Consider the following 15,254-nt stretch of genomic DNA (forward strand, 5'->3'; position numbering starts at 1 on the left):
GATGGGTAAGTGAGGACTTTGTCCTGTAAACCACTGGCTTCCAAACTTGGCCGTGGATTAGAAAAGACAGTACATATGGTTAATAATAACTTACACACTATGACGTTTATATAATTAAAACATATGAACACCTGTCAGTCAGCAGTTTGGTGAACACCCTTCCAGGAACAGTGCTATTTTGCATACTTTCCCCCTTTATTTCCCTTATCTTGATTCATTGTTTAGTTTTTAAATACATTTCTGATAGAAAGGTAAAAACTTCCTCATTATAAATGTTAAAAATAATATAACATTATGTAAAAACAGACATAGGCATGTATCTGTGTGATCGAAGCTTTATGCTGTACACCAGAAATTGACACCACCCTGTAAACTGATCACACGTCCATCAAAAAAGAATGCAAATTAAAGATATAAATATATACAAGGTTATATATAAATAAATATAAAAACATTTAAAAATATAAAAATACATAATCATAAATATATATAAGGTTATAGTAAATGAATTAAAAATTCTGAAGCCTCAAACAAAGCACAGCGTGGTTAAAGTCTTACTACAACTGGTAGACGCTTAGATGTTGGACTGCTTGGTCTGTATTAAACAGCGCCGTGTCTGGCGTGTCTGCGTGTGCATTTTGAGTGTGTGGCACTGACAGCTCCCCTGGTGAACCAGCCTCACCAGCACTACGCGAGCAGAGGAAAGTATGCTTCCTGTGGGACGTGTGCTGTCCGACAGAGTAGCTGCCCGGCCATGCTTTGTGGAAAGAGACACGTGTGTCCGGGAAAACTTCAAGATGCAGGAAGGCAGGGTGAGAGGATTGATATTGGCTGTCTGTGAAAGCAGCCCCTCTTCCATGTCGCTTTGTCTGCTTCTCTCGTACACGGACGGTATCTGGCCACGCTGGGTGAACGGAAGATGTTGCAGCAGCTACAGTGTCCCAGCTTATTCCATCCCCAGGCCCCCCTCAGGGGGTGGCCTCGCCATTGCTCCAAACATTGTGGGTGAAGCATTTGGAACCTGTGCTTCGGGGGAATGAGTTAGTTTTCAAAATACAGAGTGTGTTTCTAAGTGTTTATTCAAGGAGAACAGAAGAAGGGTGGTGTGTTCTGATTGTCTTTGTAATTTGCGCACATTCCACCTCAATCTGTCGTAACTCAGCGGGACTTGGCTTGCGGGCTCTTTGCTTTGAGCTGCTGGCCTCGGGGGCAGAGCCCGCAGCGTCTGCCGGGCTGAGCACAGATAGCCCGCACCACTCCAGCAGCAACGGGCGATATTTTTAGCCAAACTCGATGGCATCCCCGCCTAATTCCTTTCCCTTCTTGCAGTCAAGACAGTGGAAGAGCTGACTGTAATCTGAGGACACCTCCTCCACAGACACCTCCAGAGAAGCTGAAAGATACGAAGGTGTTTGTTACAAGCAAGGGAAGTTGTGAAACAGCGGCGAACAGGAGATGCGCACCTGCTGACCTCTCCCTCCCTCGGAAGGCGGTGAGCAGGACCGCGGCCGCCACTGAGTGCGGGCGTTAGACTGACTTTTGGGTGGAAAGACCACAAAGGCCGTGCTCAGTGGGTGTTCGATGATCAGACAAAACCCTCGAGAAGCACGAGGGTCTTACCTGGACATTGGTTCAAGGAAGTTCAAAACATCGGGAAACTCTTAGCAACACAGGAGAGACGGACGCCGGTTCCAGCACCGGGGACGCAGCAGCACAGGAGAGACGGACGCCTGCACTGATGTCAGGGTGTGCACCCAAAGTGATCACGGGGGAGACAGAGATGAACAACCGCTTGGCGCGTTGTCTTCCCCAGCGATTTGGTGCTGATTTTACAGTGTATCGTGGGATGTGAACTGTGTTTTACTCAGTAGGGCAACTGTCATTGTAGGAAAGAGAGTAAGTCATTTGACTTGAACATTTAAAATTTGTGTAACATGAGTGATTTTTCTTACTTGCTTTGTGCTGGTGTCCACAGTGGCACAAGCGACTTTTCCACCCACACTATTTCTAGTGCGATGGCAACATACGTGATGTAAAATAAACATTCTGAAGTGGTGTAGTCTCCTAACGGCCTAAGAACAGGCCCTTCACTAAAGCCATAGGTGGGTGGAAGTAATTGATGAGTAATATGTCTGAGAACTTTTTATGATTTGGGGGATGTAAAACTGGGGCAAATACACCAGCTGCAAAAGCAAAAGTCCCAGGGAACACAACTGCCCGTTAACCACGTCTTTTGTTTGTCACTAACGGATAAAGGACAGTGGGGATGACTCCCCGGGATGATTAGAGGAGTGAAACATGTAAGGGAAGCTTCCGGGAACTGTTAGGGTTTATGTATATAAACGTATACTTCATTCTGTCCCACGTGATGGTCACTATCAATCAGGTTCCGTTTATTAAACACATAGACGTAGATCTTGCTTCAAATTAATGTGCAAGGTCTGACAGCAACCGTGAGCCAGTCTTGCTACAGCTGAGCGCGTGAACACACTGCAGTGTGCTTATTTCTGCTCTAAGACCTAGTTATGTATTTCAGTGTGCTTTTGCAGTCTCTTCCTAATACATTTTATTACGGTGCTCTAGTCCACAGAAAGTCTAAAATGATTAAGAAATTTTACTCAAGAGGAGAGAAATCACAGTCACTTTCTGGAAGATTTCCTTTAACTCAGTTTAATATGTTTATGAGAAAAGGCAATTGGAAACCATGTTTCACATAAACATGAGATAATCATTTAGCCAGCTGCTTTCCTGCCAGCGCAAAGAAGCATGCATTTCGCCTGCCGGTTGTAGACACGTCTTCTCCAGGACTCTGATGAACTGTTTGACTTTTCCCTTAGTGGTCACGATTATAGTCAGGAAGTCTGGTGTTAGTCTGAATCTCCTTCTCAGCTAGGGAACCAGTTTAGTTTCTAGAAAATTAGATTCTTCTACTTACAGAGTTTTGACTAGGAGATAGCTATATATGTGTTTTCTTTTAATAATCTTATCCAGGAAACTGGGGTGTACTTTTTCCTTAGTGATTTAAGTCCATCTTTAGCTCAAGGAAAATTTCCCTTGTTTCTTTGACCGTGAAATCTCCGTCATTTTAACACTCTTCCCCTTTGTGGCACTTGGTGAACCCTTTCGTCCTAGTAACTCAAGTCTGTCTTCAGTTTAAGAGATTTTCTTTTTCTTTTTCTGATGATTTCTCTCCATTCTCTCCTCCTGATACCTCTGACACCTACACTGCACCTTCTGGATCTGTATTTCTTCTGTCTTAAGCCCTTTGCCACACTTTCTACCCTGTTTTCTTTTTAAGTCAGGGAAGAGTTGCTCAAGATGACGTTCCACTGGAGTGGGATTCCTGGTTCACGTGGTAAGTCTAATTTTAGTCTTTTGAGGAATCTCCACACTGTTTTCTGTAGTGGCTGCACCAAACTGCATTCCCACCAGCAGTGTAGGAGGGTTCCCCTTTCTCCACAGCCTCTCCAGCATTTGTCATTTGTGGATTTTTGAATGATGGCCATTCTGACTGGTGTGAGGTGATACCTCATTGTAGTTTTGATTTGCATTTCTCTCATAATTAGTGATATTGAGCATTTTTTCTTGTGCCTATTGATCATTTGTATTTCTTCCTTGGAGAATTGCTTGTTTAGGTCTTCTGCCCATTTTTGGATTGGGTTGTTTATGCTGAATCACTACGCTGTACACCAGAGATTAACACAACATCGTAAACCAACCCTATGTCAGTAAAAAAAAGTTTTTAATAAAAAAAATTTAAAAATAATAAAAGATGTAATTTCAAGTTACCAGTGCAGTTACTTGGAGCGTCTGCTACTCAGTGTCATCCGTTTATTGACTTTTAAGTTTAGCAAGTACATTTCTAGATTCCAAGGGGCCTTTCTGGTTCTGAACGGCTCCTTTTGCAGCCTGCTCTTCTTTTTTGGATGTGATAGTCCCTGAAGTCAAGTTTCACTTTTTTTTCTTTTAAATGTTACATCCTGTGTCTATATTGTCTGTTTTTATTTGCTTGTTTTTAGGGGTCATTTTAATTGCTTGTCTAGTTTGCTTATTCTCTTTCACGCGGCTGATTTTCCACAAATGACCACAGGGGTCTGGTTTGCCCACATTTATCAATCAGCGGTTAGGCTGATCAGTACCAGGGGCCACTGGGAGTTGTGCACGGCACCATTGAATTTCCCTTGAAGATGGAGGTTGACTTTGGGGACCTGCATTTCATTCATTCAACAAATATTTCTTGCATATGATAAATCTGTGAGCTACTGCGAACTAAGGACTGTTCTGTGGACTTGGGAAGTGGTGGTTTAAACAATAGACAATAATCCCTGCCAAGGGGGAAGGATATTCTAGTGGGGGGACTGAGACAAAACAAATAATAAATAAATTCTGTGATGTATTACAGGGGATAAGCACTAGGGAAGAACGGAGCAGAGTAGGGAGGGCTGGAGGTGTGGGCAGGGAAGGGAGGCTGGACTGTAACTGAACACAGGGGTCAGCATGGGGCTCACTGAGGGGACGACGCCTGAGCAGGAACCCCACCTGGAGCAGGGGCGGCAGCAGCCAGGAAGGTATCAGGGAACAACAGGAATGACGAGATGGATGCCGAACCGCGTCTGGGATGTCCCAGGAGCAGCAAGGAGGGCTGTGCCTGCAGTGATGTTAGTGAGGGAGGAGACTTGTGGGTGGAAATGACTCAGGTCTGAACCATTTGGGATCTTGTGGGCCTTGGTTTTTAGTCTGAGCCATCAGAAGGTTTTGAGTGAAACCGTGGACTGATCTGGTTAAGTTGAAGAGGATCCCACCGGCTGCAACGTTGAGAATAACAGCAGGACGGCAGGTGCGGGGCCGGGACAGCAGCCGGAGGCTGTGGCGATGACCGGGGCAGCAGCAGCCATGAGGAGACGAGGGGGCAGTGGACCTCCACCTCCTCACGTGCTTGGGGACCCTGGGGGTTGGGGTGTATTACGCGTGGGGTGTGGGAGAAAGACGGCAGCAGAGGGTGACACCAGATTTCAGGCCGGAGAGCCTGAACGGGGGAGAGCTATGACTGAGACAGGAATGCTGGGGTGTAGCAGGTTTTCGGGAGAAACCAGGAGTTCCATTTCGCACACGTTATATTTGGAATATTTGCTTGGCATCCAAATACAGATGCCGCCAAGGCGTTTGGGTACGTACGTGTGAGGGCGGGAGACACCCAGGGTAAAGATGCCAGCCTGAGAGTCATGGGCGTACAGCAGTATTCAGAGCTGTGAGCTCACCAGAAACGGCCGTGCAGCCGGAGAAGTGCCGGCTGTGTGCCTGCAGGGGCTTCCTGGACCGGGAGGGCGGTGCGTCTGTGCCCAGGGTGCTGGGGGGCAGTGCACTGACAGCGGGACCCCTCTGGCGAGGCAGCAGAAGGAAGCGCCCCTGCAGGAGGACCGTGTGGGAGATGTGTTTGCCGTCTCTGGCAGCTTACTGCTCACTGGGGGCAGGTGTTGGAAAAGCCTCAAGGTAAGCGCAGGACTGGCTCCTGCATCCATGCTAGGGGTCCACTGTGACAGGCATCACTTCACTGAGAGGAGCTCTTTTGCCAGTAGACACACAACACATGCCACGGCTGCTCCCTGGGTGCACAGAGTATAGCAGAGCACAGCCAGCCCCTAAGGCTGCAGAATGTTCCTCAAAGCCTCAAAGCAGGGAGTGTTGCTGGAGTTTAGTTAAGAAAACGCATTTATTTATTACTTTTTTTGAGGTATAGTCAGTTTACAATGTTGTGTTAATTTCTGGTGTACAGCACAATTCTTCAGTCATACATGGATGTACATACATTCATTTTCATATTCTTTTTTACCGTAAGCTACTACAAGATATTGAATATATTTCTGTGTACTATAAAATATAAACATATTTATCTATTTTATACATACCAGTCAGTATTTGCAAATCTCAAACTCTCAATTTATCCCTCCCCTCCTTCCTCCCCGTAACCATAAGTTTGTCTTCTGTGTCTGTGAGTCTGTTTCTGTTTTGTAAATTAGTTTGTTTGTCTTTTTTTTTTTTAGATTCCACATATAAGTGATATCATACAGTATTTTTCTTTCTCTTTCTGACTTATTTCACTTAGGATGACAATCTTCAGGCCCATCTATGTTGCTGCAAATGGCGTTATTTTATCATCTTTATGGCTGAGTAGTATTCCATTGTATAAATATACCACAACTTCTTTATCCAGTCATCTGTCAATGGACATTTAGGCTGTTTCCATGTCTTGACTACTGTAAATAGTGCTGCTGTGAACATTGGGGTGTCTTTTTGAATTAAGTTTCCTCCTGGAAATATGCCCAGGAGCGGGATTGCTGGGTCACATGGTAAGTCTATTCCTAGTCTTTTGAGGAATCTCCACACTGTTTTCCACAGTGGCTGCCCCAAACTGCATTCCCACCACAGTGTAGGAGGGTTCCCTTTTCTCCACAGCCTCTCCAGCATTTGTCATTTGTGGACTTTTGAAGGATGGCCATTCTGACTGGTGTGAGGTGATACCTCGTTGTAGTTTTGATTTGCATTTCTCTGATAGTTAGTGATATTGAGCAGAAAATGCATTTATTTAACTTATCCAGAGGTCCCCTCTGACCTGAATTGGGTGTTAAGCCGCTCGTCTGTAACTAGGGGTTCTGCAATATGATCCTTTTGTTTTCATTTTATAGAAATTATACAGTTTCTGGGTCATCAATATGGTCTTGCTCCATGTATGTTTTCTAGTGCTGTAATGTGCGTGCATGCGTGCGTGTGCGTGTGCGTGCGTGCGTGCGTGGGTGTGCGTGTGCGTGCGTGCGTGCGTGTGTGTGTGCGTGTGCGTGTGCGTGTGCGTGCGTGTGTGCGTGCGTGCGTGTGCGTGCGTGTGTGTGTGTGCGTGCGTGTGTGCGTGCGTGCGTGCGTGCGTGTGTGCGTGTGTGTGTGCGTGTGTGTGTGGGCATGCGTGTGCGCGTGCGTGTGCGTGTGCGTGTGCGTGCGTGTGTGTGCGTGTGCGTGTGCGTGCGTGCGTGCGTGCGTGTGTGCGTGCGTGCACATGAGAGGTACCAGTCAACGGGGTTCAGGAAGAGTTGAAAGGTGAATGTGGATCTGTCTTGAAGTAGAAGCCATTTACAAAGTTTCATTGTGTTTCAAGAAAAGATATGTTTAAATTACTTAAACTTTTTTTTTTCTCTCTGAAGGCACAAGAGGTTATAAAATTACCAATCATAAAAGATCCAAGTAAATATTTAAAATGTAAAATATATTTTACTTTTAGTCCTAGAAGTTACATTGTTAATAAAAATACCAACAAACGAAAAGTCTCAGGAGTCATTAGAGCCACAATTGTGTAAATAACTTGCTTCAAATGGTGTCAAAGGAAGAGGCGCCTTCATTAGGCGCAGCTCCAGCAGCAGGAGAGCCCCAGGCGTGGCAACAGCTGTGTCTGGAGACTGAACTGCTGTCCTTAGAAGGGCTGCAGTTCAATGAAACTATTAGGTGAAATTTTCATTTGCACAGAGGTGTTTCTTCTTACAATTGACTAATATGGTTTATGTTGGGAGTCTATGACCAATTCTGCGCTTCATGTTATAAAATGAAAAAGCAGTTAAAATACAAAATTTAGAAAAACAACACACTTGACCACAGGGACATTCTGAAATTGAGCGCACTGTTTGTGCTGTGATAGAGGCAATGAAGCTGGAATGGGAACTAGGCACGAGCCTTCACGCATACTAAGCAGGAGAAAAAGGTGACATGGCCAGTCCCCAGCCTCTGGGCTTTGATGCTAAATAACGGTACTCAATTTTTATTCGAAGGGCTTTCCATAATTAACAACTCTACTCTTTCCAAAGTCGGTTTAGGGAATAAAGTTGAGTTACTTCCCAAGCATTTTTGGAGGAGGCTCCTGATAAGACAGAAATGGAAGATCTACAACATGCATGTATTTAATACAGCAAATTCCGCAGAGCGCACTGCACTGGCATTTCTGTGCCTGAACCACGCGGTCAGCTCTAAAATGGAAACACTGACGCTGTTTTCAGTTTTGACTAGGCATTTTAAAATGACCAGCAGGATCTTTGGCACTTCAGTAATGAGTCCCCTGAAAAGGATTCAAATCTAGGCTTTAAGCTCAATTTCCAGAATATAGAAACAGCTCATATGACTTAATAACAAAAAAGCAAACAACCCAATCCAAAAATGGGCAGAAGGCTTAAACAAGCATTTGTCCGAAGAGACATACAAATGGCCAACAGGCACATGGAAAATGCTCAGTATCACTAGTTATCAGAGAAATATAGATCAAAACTACAATGAGGTATCACCTCACACCAGTTAGAATGGCCATCGTTAAAAAGTCCACAAACAATAAGTGCTGGAGAGGCTGTGGAGAAAAGGGAACCCTCCTACACTGCTGGTGGGAATGCAGTTTGGTCCAGCCACTGTGGAAAGCAGTATGGAGGTTCCTCAAAAAATAAAAAAAGACTTACCATCTGATCCAGCAATCCCAGTCCTGAGCATACATCCAGAGGGAACTTTAATTTGAGAAGACACCTGCACCCCAATGTTCACAGCAGCACTATTTACAACAGCCAAGACATGGGAACAGCCTAAATGTCCATCAACAGATGACTGGATAAAGAAGTTGTGGTATATTTATACAATGGAATACTACTCAGCCATAAAAAAGAACAAAATAATGACATTTGCAGCAACATGGATAGAACTGGAGATCATCATTCTAAATGAAGTAAGCCAGAAAGCGAAAGAAAAATACCGTATGATATCACTTATATGTAAGAAAAATGAGACAAGTGAACTTATTTACAAAACAGAAATAGTGTCATGGACACAGAAAACAAACTTATGGCTACTATGGGGGTGAAGGGGAGGTGGAGGGATAAATTGGGAGTTTGGGATCAGCAGATACACACTACTGTACATAAAATAGATGAACAGCAAGGTCCTGCTGTGCAGCACAGGGAACTACATTCAACACCTTGCCATAGCCCATGATGACAAAGAACAAGAAGAACAGTATGTATGTGTGACTGAGTCACTGTGCACCACAAGTAAACACAGCATTGTAAGCTGACAATGCTTTCCCTAAAACAAAAATCAGCACCAAATCTCGACCTCCAGTGTTTTCCCTGTTATACAGGAGCCTTAGTGATGCTGTGCTGGCTGCGTCCCTTTGACACCCTCCTCCCCCAGCCTGCTCTCCTCTGCCTTGCTCGTACCGGGCAGGCTGCCCCGGAGGACCGCACTGCCTGGCATCTCTGCCCCAGCTGCGAGGAGCTACGGGAGAGAGCCAGCCGGAGGTGGGGACACAGGAGCCAGCTGGTCCTGCCTCCTGTTTGGAAGCAGCTGGGCTCCTTCGTGGTGGCAGCTCCTGCCTGTGCCTGGCCAGAGCTCCAGCCCCAGGGGTCTGGTCCCGTCACCACCACCCACCTCTGCCCCTTCTGCCCTGAGGCCGCTAACAGCTTCCCACAGGTAGACCTTTCTGGGTGCCTCAGTGTCCTGGGACCCTTAACCCTGCACACACCTCTGGAATTGTCTCATGAAAATCTCTTCAGCTGAGTCATTGGAGTGGAATCCTCTTTCTGCAGTGACCCTGGCCTCCAGGCGCACCGACACTGATGTCGTGTGACAGACAACAGCATGATGTAGTTCACAGCACTCACCCCACGTCAAGCCCGTGGGCACGACAGAGACTTGAGTCTACCTGTGGTGGCTCTGGCAGCACCCAACGATGAGGCCTTAGTTGTTACCACGATTACAAGGTGCTGCCCTGTAGCTCTGCCTTTGGCGGCTAGATGGACAAGGGTGCCAGAGAGAATGATTCCCTGCGCAGGCAGCAGCCTCAAGAAAAAAGGGTGAGCTGGGACCTCCTGACCAGTAATCCAGCTACCTGGCTTCCGCCCAGACCCCATGAAAGGAAGCGAATTTGTCTGTTTCACTTTCTGACTGCCTTCCCAGGATGCATCGTTAGGTAACAGAGGACGGCCGTGAAATAAAGGTCCTTCACCAGAGGCGGAGTCATGCAGAGACACCAACACCGAAGGGCAATGAGGCTGCACGCAGCGGTGTGCACACCCGCCGGAAGCCGGGGGCAGAGACGCCTGGCTCTGGGGTGCTGGTGCAGGGGAGTCTCCCGCGCTTCCTGGCGCCTTCTTCCTAGCTCCTGGGGGGCTCAGTCTACAGTTGCCCTCGCAGACAAACTCTCCATCCTGGACTTCTCCCCGTGTGGACCGACAGGGTTCACTCCCTGGGAGCCCTGGTTGGCAGCTTTCTCTTAGATTTGGCTCGGGAGAGCCAATAATTCACAGTTGGCTTTCCTGCTACAATTTTAGTCAGAGCAGCTCTTGTCACATCTCTTTTAGAGTCATGCTAATGTCATCAGAGCAGAAGCAAGCTTAGTAGCATTTATACCTAGGAGTTGAGCAATGGATGCATTTCTGATAATATATATAGAAAAACCTAAAACCAAATAAAGCCAAGAACAAACCTGAGGCAACCCTCTCAGTAGCTGAGGACACACTTCCCACTGGCTTGTTGAAAAAGTCTTTGTAAATGTCCAAAGACAGCAGAAGTCTGCCTTGCAGACAGCGGTGCTGCGTGTCAAGTTTCGAAGCTAAATCCAAATGAGCTCTTTCCCCGGTTTATAAAAAGACAAACTCTGTGACCTTTTGGATTTATACTCTTTTTCTTTTTTTCCATCTCCTTTAATCTAGCCTTTCCCCTTAGTCTAGGGTTCTATTTTAATATAACACACTGTGAAAAAGTGCACTGTTACTGCTAAATAGAATTATATAACAACTTTATATAAATATGAGTGCAATTATTTAATTAAGATGTTAAAATTTTATTATTTTATTTTAAAATACGTAGGTAAATATTTGCAATAGAGAGAAACAGAATTGGAAAAATATGAGCAGAACACCCTGGAGGACTGGCTAAGAAAGAAAAGGAAAAAAACCCCCAAAACGCAAAGCAAACAGGATGTGAGTCTTTGGGCAGCAAAGCCGAAGGAGAAGGAGCAGAGAGAACGGCCAGCATCAGCATAAGACAATTAACTCCTCTCTTTCCTCAGTAAAACCAGCAGAGATTTAATGGTGCTGAATCATGGGTTTCCAACGCGGCTGCACTGCCCTGCAGTGAAAGACTGGGTCACGGATTCTCGGGAGGTGGTGACAATAGCCGTTAGCAGATCAAAAACTGGGGAGGTGAACTGATTGCAGCAAAGAGGGCAGTGCCATAGCAATGCGGGGCATTTCGACAAGGCTGTTTAAACAATCAGTTCTGACTTAACTGTATGAAAATGACCCTGTCAAAGAGGAAAGTCATGCTTTAAAGTTATAGCCTTCAGTCTCCCCCCACCCACCAAGACCGTGGGGACTGTTTATTCATTTCTGTATTGTTCCAACTACTGTTTTGTTTCTTTTAGTTTAAGCACATTTTATTAATTTTAAAGATATTTAAAACTATCATTATTTTTACCACTATGAATTAGTAACACGATCATAATATAATAACATATTCAGAAAAGACAATAAAGATTTTTTTTAACCCAAACCCAGAAACATGCCACTGACTGTTTCTCAGCTGGGACGAGTTAAGTTGGTTTCGCACCTCAGACCCATGCTGAACATACCAGTGGTGGCATTAAAAAGCGATGAATTTTGATATTGTATGATAAACTGTGACCAGATATGGAAGATCTGCATAAGTGAGTAAATGGGTATTTTCCAAATGACCAGTGCGTCACAGTGTGTGAGCACAAACTCATTCATGATTACAGTTCCACTGAAAAGCGCAAAGCAGGCAGCAGACTTCAGAGAGAACGAGACGCTCCCTGAGGCGGTTCCAGATTCTGCATTTCAGCCGCTTTTCAGGACGCGCCTGCTTGCTGGTTGTGCTGAGAATCAAAGGCGAGTATCCACAATTATCCAAAAAAGATGACTAAAATACTACTGTCTTTTCCAATAACAACACAAAATGTGTTTTTAGAGTTTATCGACTATAGCGCTGTTATGAAGGCGTTTCATGTAGCACGCAGCTCACCCTCCCAGCACGCCCGTTCAGCGGTTTAGGTGTGTTCGCGGTGTGCGCGGCTGTTGCTGCCACCGGTTCTAGAACATCGTCCTCACCCTGGGAAGACAGCCCTTATCCGCCAGCCCCTTTCGCCAGCCTTCAGCCCCGCAGCTCTGCGCAGCCACAAGTCCAAGGTTTCTCTCTCCAGGTTTGCCTGTTCTGGACATTTCATATGAATGGAATTATATAATGTGTGGTTTTCCGTAACTGGCTTCTCGCAGTCAAACAATGTTTCCAGGATTCATCCGTGTTACAGCACGTGCCGGTACGGCACGACTTCGTAGTCAGACAGCGCAGCACGTCTGTCCGGGTGGGCCACACGCCGTTCAAACACTGGTAGGCTGATGGACGTCTGGGTTGTTCCCAGCTGCTGGCTGCTGGGAGCGATGCGCCACGACCACGAGCGTGCACGTTTCTGTGTGGACGTGGTTTTATTTCTCTTGGGTACACGTAGGAGTGAGGTCGTTAGGCTGCACGTTGACCCCGTGTTTGCCCGTCTGAGCGGCCCCCAGGCTGCTTTCCGGTGCGGCCCCTGTTCTGAGCTCCCGCCGCGGCGGGAGAGGGCTTCCTCCGCGTCCTCTGCGACGCTCCACCGTCGGTGTTTTGGCTGCCGCGCCTCGTGAGGACACGGCCGTGTTGCTGCTGCTCTGATTTGCTCCTCTCGTGGCTGGTGCTGTTGAGCCTTCTTTCCTGTGCCTGCTGGTCATTTGTGTGTCTTTTTTGGAGACATTTGTGTTCAGGTACTTTGCCCATTTTTACGTGAGTTATTCGTCTTCTTATGACTGAGTTGTAGGAGTTCTTGATTCGTTTTAGATGTAAATCCCTGACCAGATATAGAGTTTGCAAATATTTTCTCCCCTGCTGTCACCAGACACGCCTTTACCTCTTTCCTCGTGGTCTCCTTTAATTCTTTGAGCATCGCTGTGACGGCTGCTTTGAGTCTTTGTCAGTCGCTACGGCATTTGGTTTCTCCCCGTCCAGAGGTCACACTTACCCGTTTCTTTGCCCATGGGCACATTTTTGGCATTCTCGATATGACACTGTAGGCATTCTTGGTACTGGCTAACCACCGCCGCCCCCATGGGGCTTTGGGTCGTGTTCATTTTATTGACTTGTGTTCGTTGTGGCGACGTCTGTGCCTCCCCTTCAGTGTGAAGCCCCGGGGCTCAGCCCAGGCGTGTCCGCGTCATGCAGGGCTGGCAGTGTTTTGGGCAGGGCTCTCTGTCTCCTGTGATGTCCACATCCTGCTCTCTGGCCAGTATTTGAGACACACTCTGGCTACATGAAGCCTCCTCCCCACAGCTTTTTTTACCCAAAGCCACTCCCGCAAACTGCTTAGTCTGCGGTTTAACCTCGATGGCAAATGAATGCAGCAGCCTCCTCCCCGCCACTCGTCACTGCAGCTTCCACTGCTTGTGAGAGTGGCCTGAGGCGTGGACTTGTCTGCACCTGTTTCAGAGGAAGTCAGCTCTCTGGGAAGAGATTAGAAGCCGTTCCAGGGCCTCTTCTCCCCCCAGGCAAAGTCGCTGAGCGACAATTCGGGGCCGAGGCCAAGGCTGGGCCTCCCTCTGGGTGACCCAGGCTCTGGGCAGCGGGGCCGGAGACTCGTGCCTCGCTGGATCCTCTCTGAGTGGAGCCTCCCTCTTTCCAGCTGAGACAAGGGCAACCGGGACGCGGTGTGCGACACACACGTGTAGAATTACGTATGTCAATAACTGGTATGACACGTCCATATAAAGAAACGTAACAAGTAACCAATGTAAGGTGCAGTTACTGGTTTTGGCAGTTACTGATCTGGGGAGTGGGCCGCACGCTGTCCCGCCAGAAGTGGAGCCTCATTTTTAAAGTGGATCTGCCCCCCGACGGGCGGTGAGTCCTGCCCGCCTGAGCCAGAGCCAGAGCCGCTTCGCGGGTGGGCTGTGCTGCTGGGAGAGGTGGCACTGCCGCCTTCTTGTGCAGCTGAGTGGCGTGTGGCCCGAGGTCGTTCCCTCCACTTAACTGTTCCTGAACAGGAGGGGGAAGTCCGAGAAGTGGTGATGTGTGGCTTTCACGCCGTAACAGCCCTGCAGAGGAAGAGGAGGCAGTTGGGGGCGAGCGGCGGGCGCCCCGCCCTGGGGCTGAGGCGTGGGTCCGCCCGCCCTCCGACCGCCTCTGGTCTGTCCTCGACCCGCACCTGTGTGCCGAGGCCCTCTTTACAGGCTGAAGGTCTGAGACGGGTAAGGAAGCCGAGCGCCCGGTGGCTTTGCACGTACGCCACTGACGCGAAAGCTTGGAGTACTATATCCCTTCAGCTTGTGTCAGGACGTTGAGGACGGGAGGGCCCTGTGGTCCTCTCAAAGAGCCTGGCATCGAAATGGCCGCAGTAGAAACACAAGGTCAAAGAGGGCACAGGCATGTCCCACGGAGTGGGTGTTCTGGGGGGCCCCTGGGTGTGGGAGGCCCGGGTGAGGGAGGGGAAGGACCGCGCTGCTCCGTGCGCCTTGCGAAGGGGCCAGCCTCCGGGAACCCAGGCGAGTCTGGGAAGATGAGGAAACTGAGGCTCGTGTCCGCAGGACCACATGCGTGCTGGGTGGGTGCCTTTTGTGAGCTCATGTCACCCAGGAGTTCTCAGAGCTTGTTTTGAGTCCACACTGAATATTACAAGATGGTGGTATCTTGGATCTCTGTTAATAAGATCTTTTTATGTAACTTTTTACAAATTTTAAATATTTCCAGGAGGGCTGGAAAAGGAGACCATCACGTAGACCATGGCAGTATTCCACGGAAATGCGTGCTGTGAAGAGTCACTGAAAAAATGCGATGGAGTGAAACAAAATTACTCTGTTTACATATTGCAAAAGTGAAATAAAATAAAATGCCCGTCCTCTGCCCACGTCAGTACCTCGGTCCAGCTCTCAGCAGCTCCCGGGAGCACCTGTCCTCGCGCGTGGATGCATCAGGGGCGTCTCCTCAGCTTTCGCGCAGTCGCTCAGCTTTCCAGCCTGAGCGAAGGCGAGCCCTCTGTCTTGCTCTTTCCTTCCTCCTCCCCAAGATTGTCTCTGTTACTCGACCGGACCACCCCGAGAACCCACGCGTTGTCCCCATACCCGGACGGCACACGTCCTCCGTTCAAAGGCAGCACAGCCCCTGCTTGTGACCAGAGTGGTGGCCTGCTGGCTGGTCCAGCTGCA

At 47.9% G+C, this 15,254-nt stretch overlaps 1 long non-coding RNA gene across 1 annotated transcript; it reads right to left on the reverse strand.

Annotated features, from left to right (window-relative positions):
- Positions 1–703: 703 nt before the first annotated feature.
- On the reverse strand, positions 704–3,480 carry LOC116661467. Its single transcript, XR_004317330.1, has 3 exons — positions 3,324–3,480; positions 3,232–3,240; positions 704–714 (listed from the first exon to the last, which is right to left on the reverse strand). It is a non-coding gene; the product is annotated as an uncharacterized LOC116661467 (long non-coding RNA).
- Between the last annotated feature and the right edge of the window lie 11,774 nt (positions 3,481–15,254).

This window comes from Camelus ferus, chromosome 35 (assembly GCF_009834535.1).
Source record: "Camelus ferus isolate YT-003-E chromosome 35, BCGSAC_Cfer_1.0, whole genome shotgun sequence".
In the NCBI taxonomy this organism is placed as follows: domain Eukaryota; kingdom Metazoa; phylum Chordata; class Mammalia; order Artiodactyla; family Camelidae; genus Camelus; species Camelus ferus.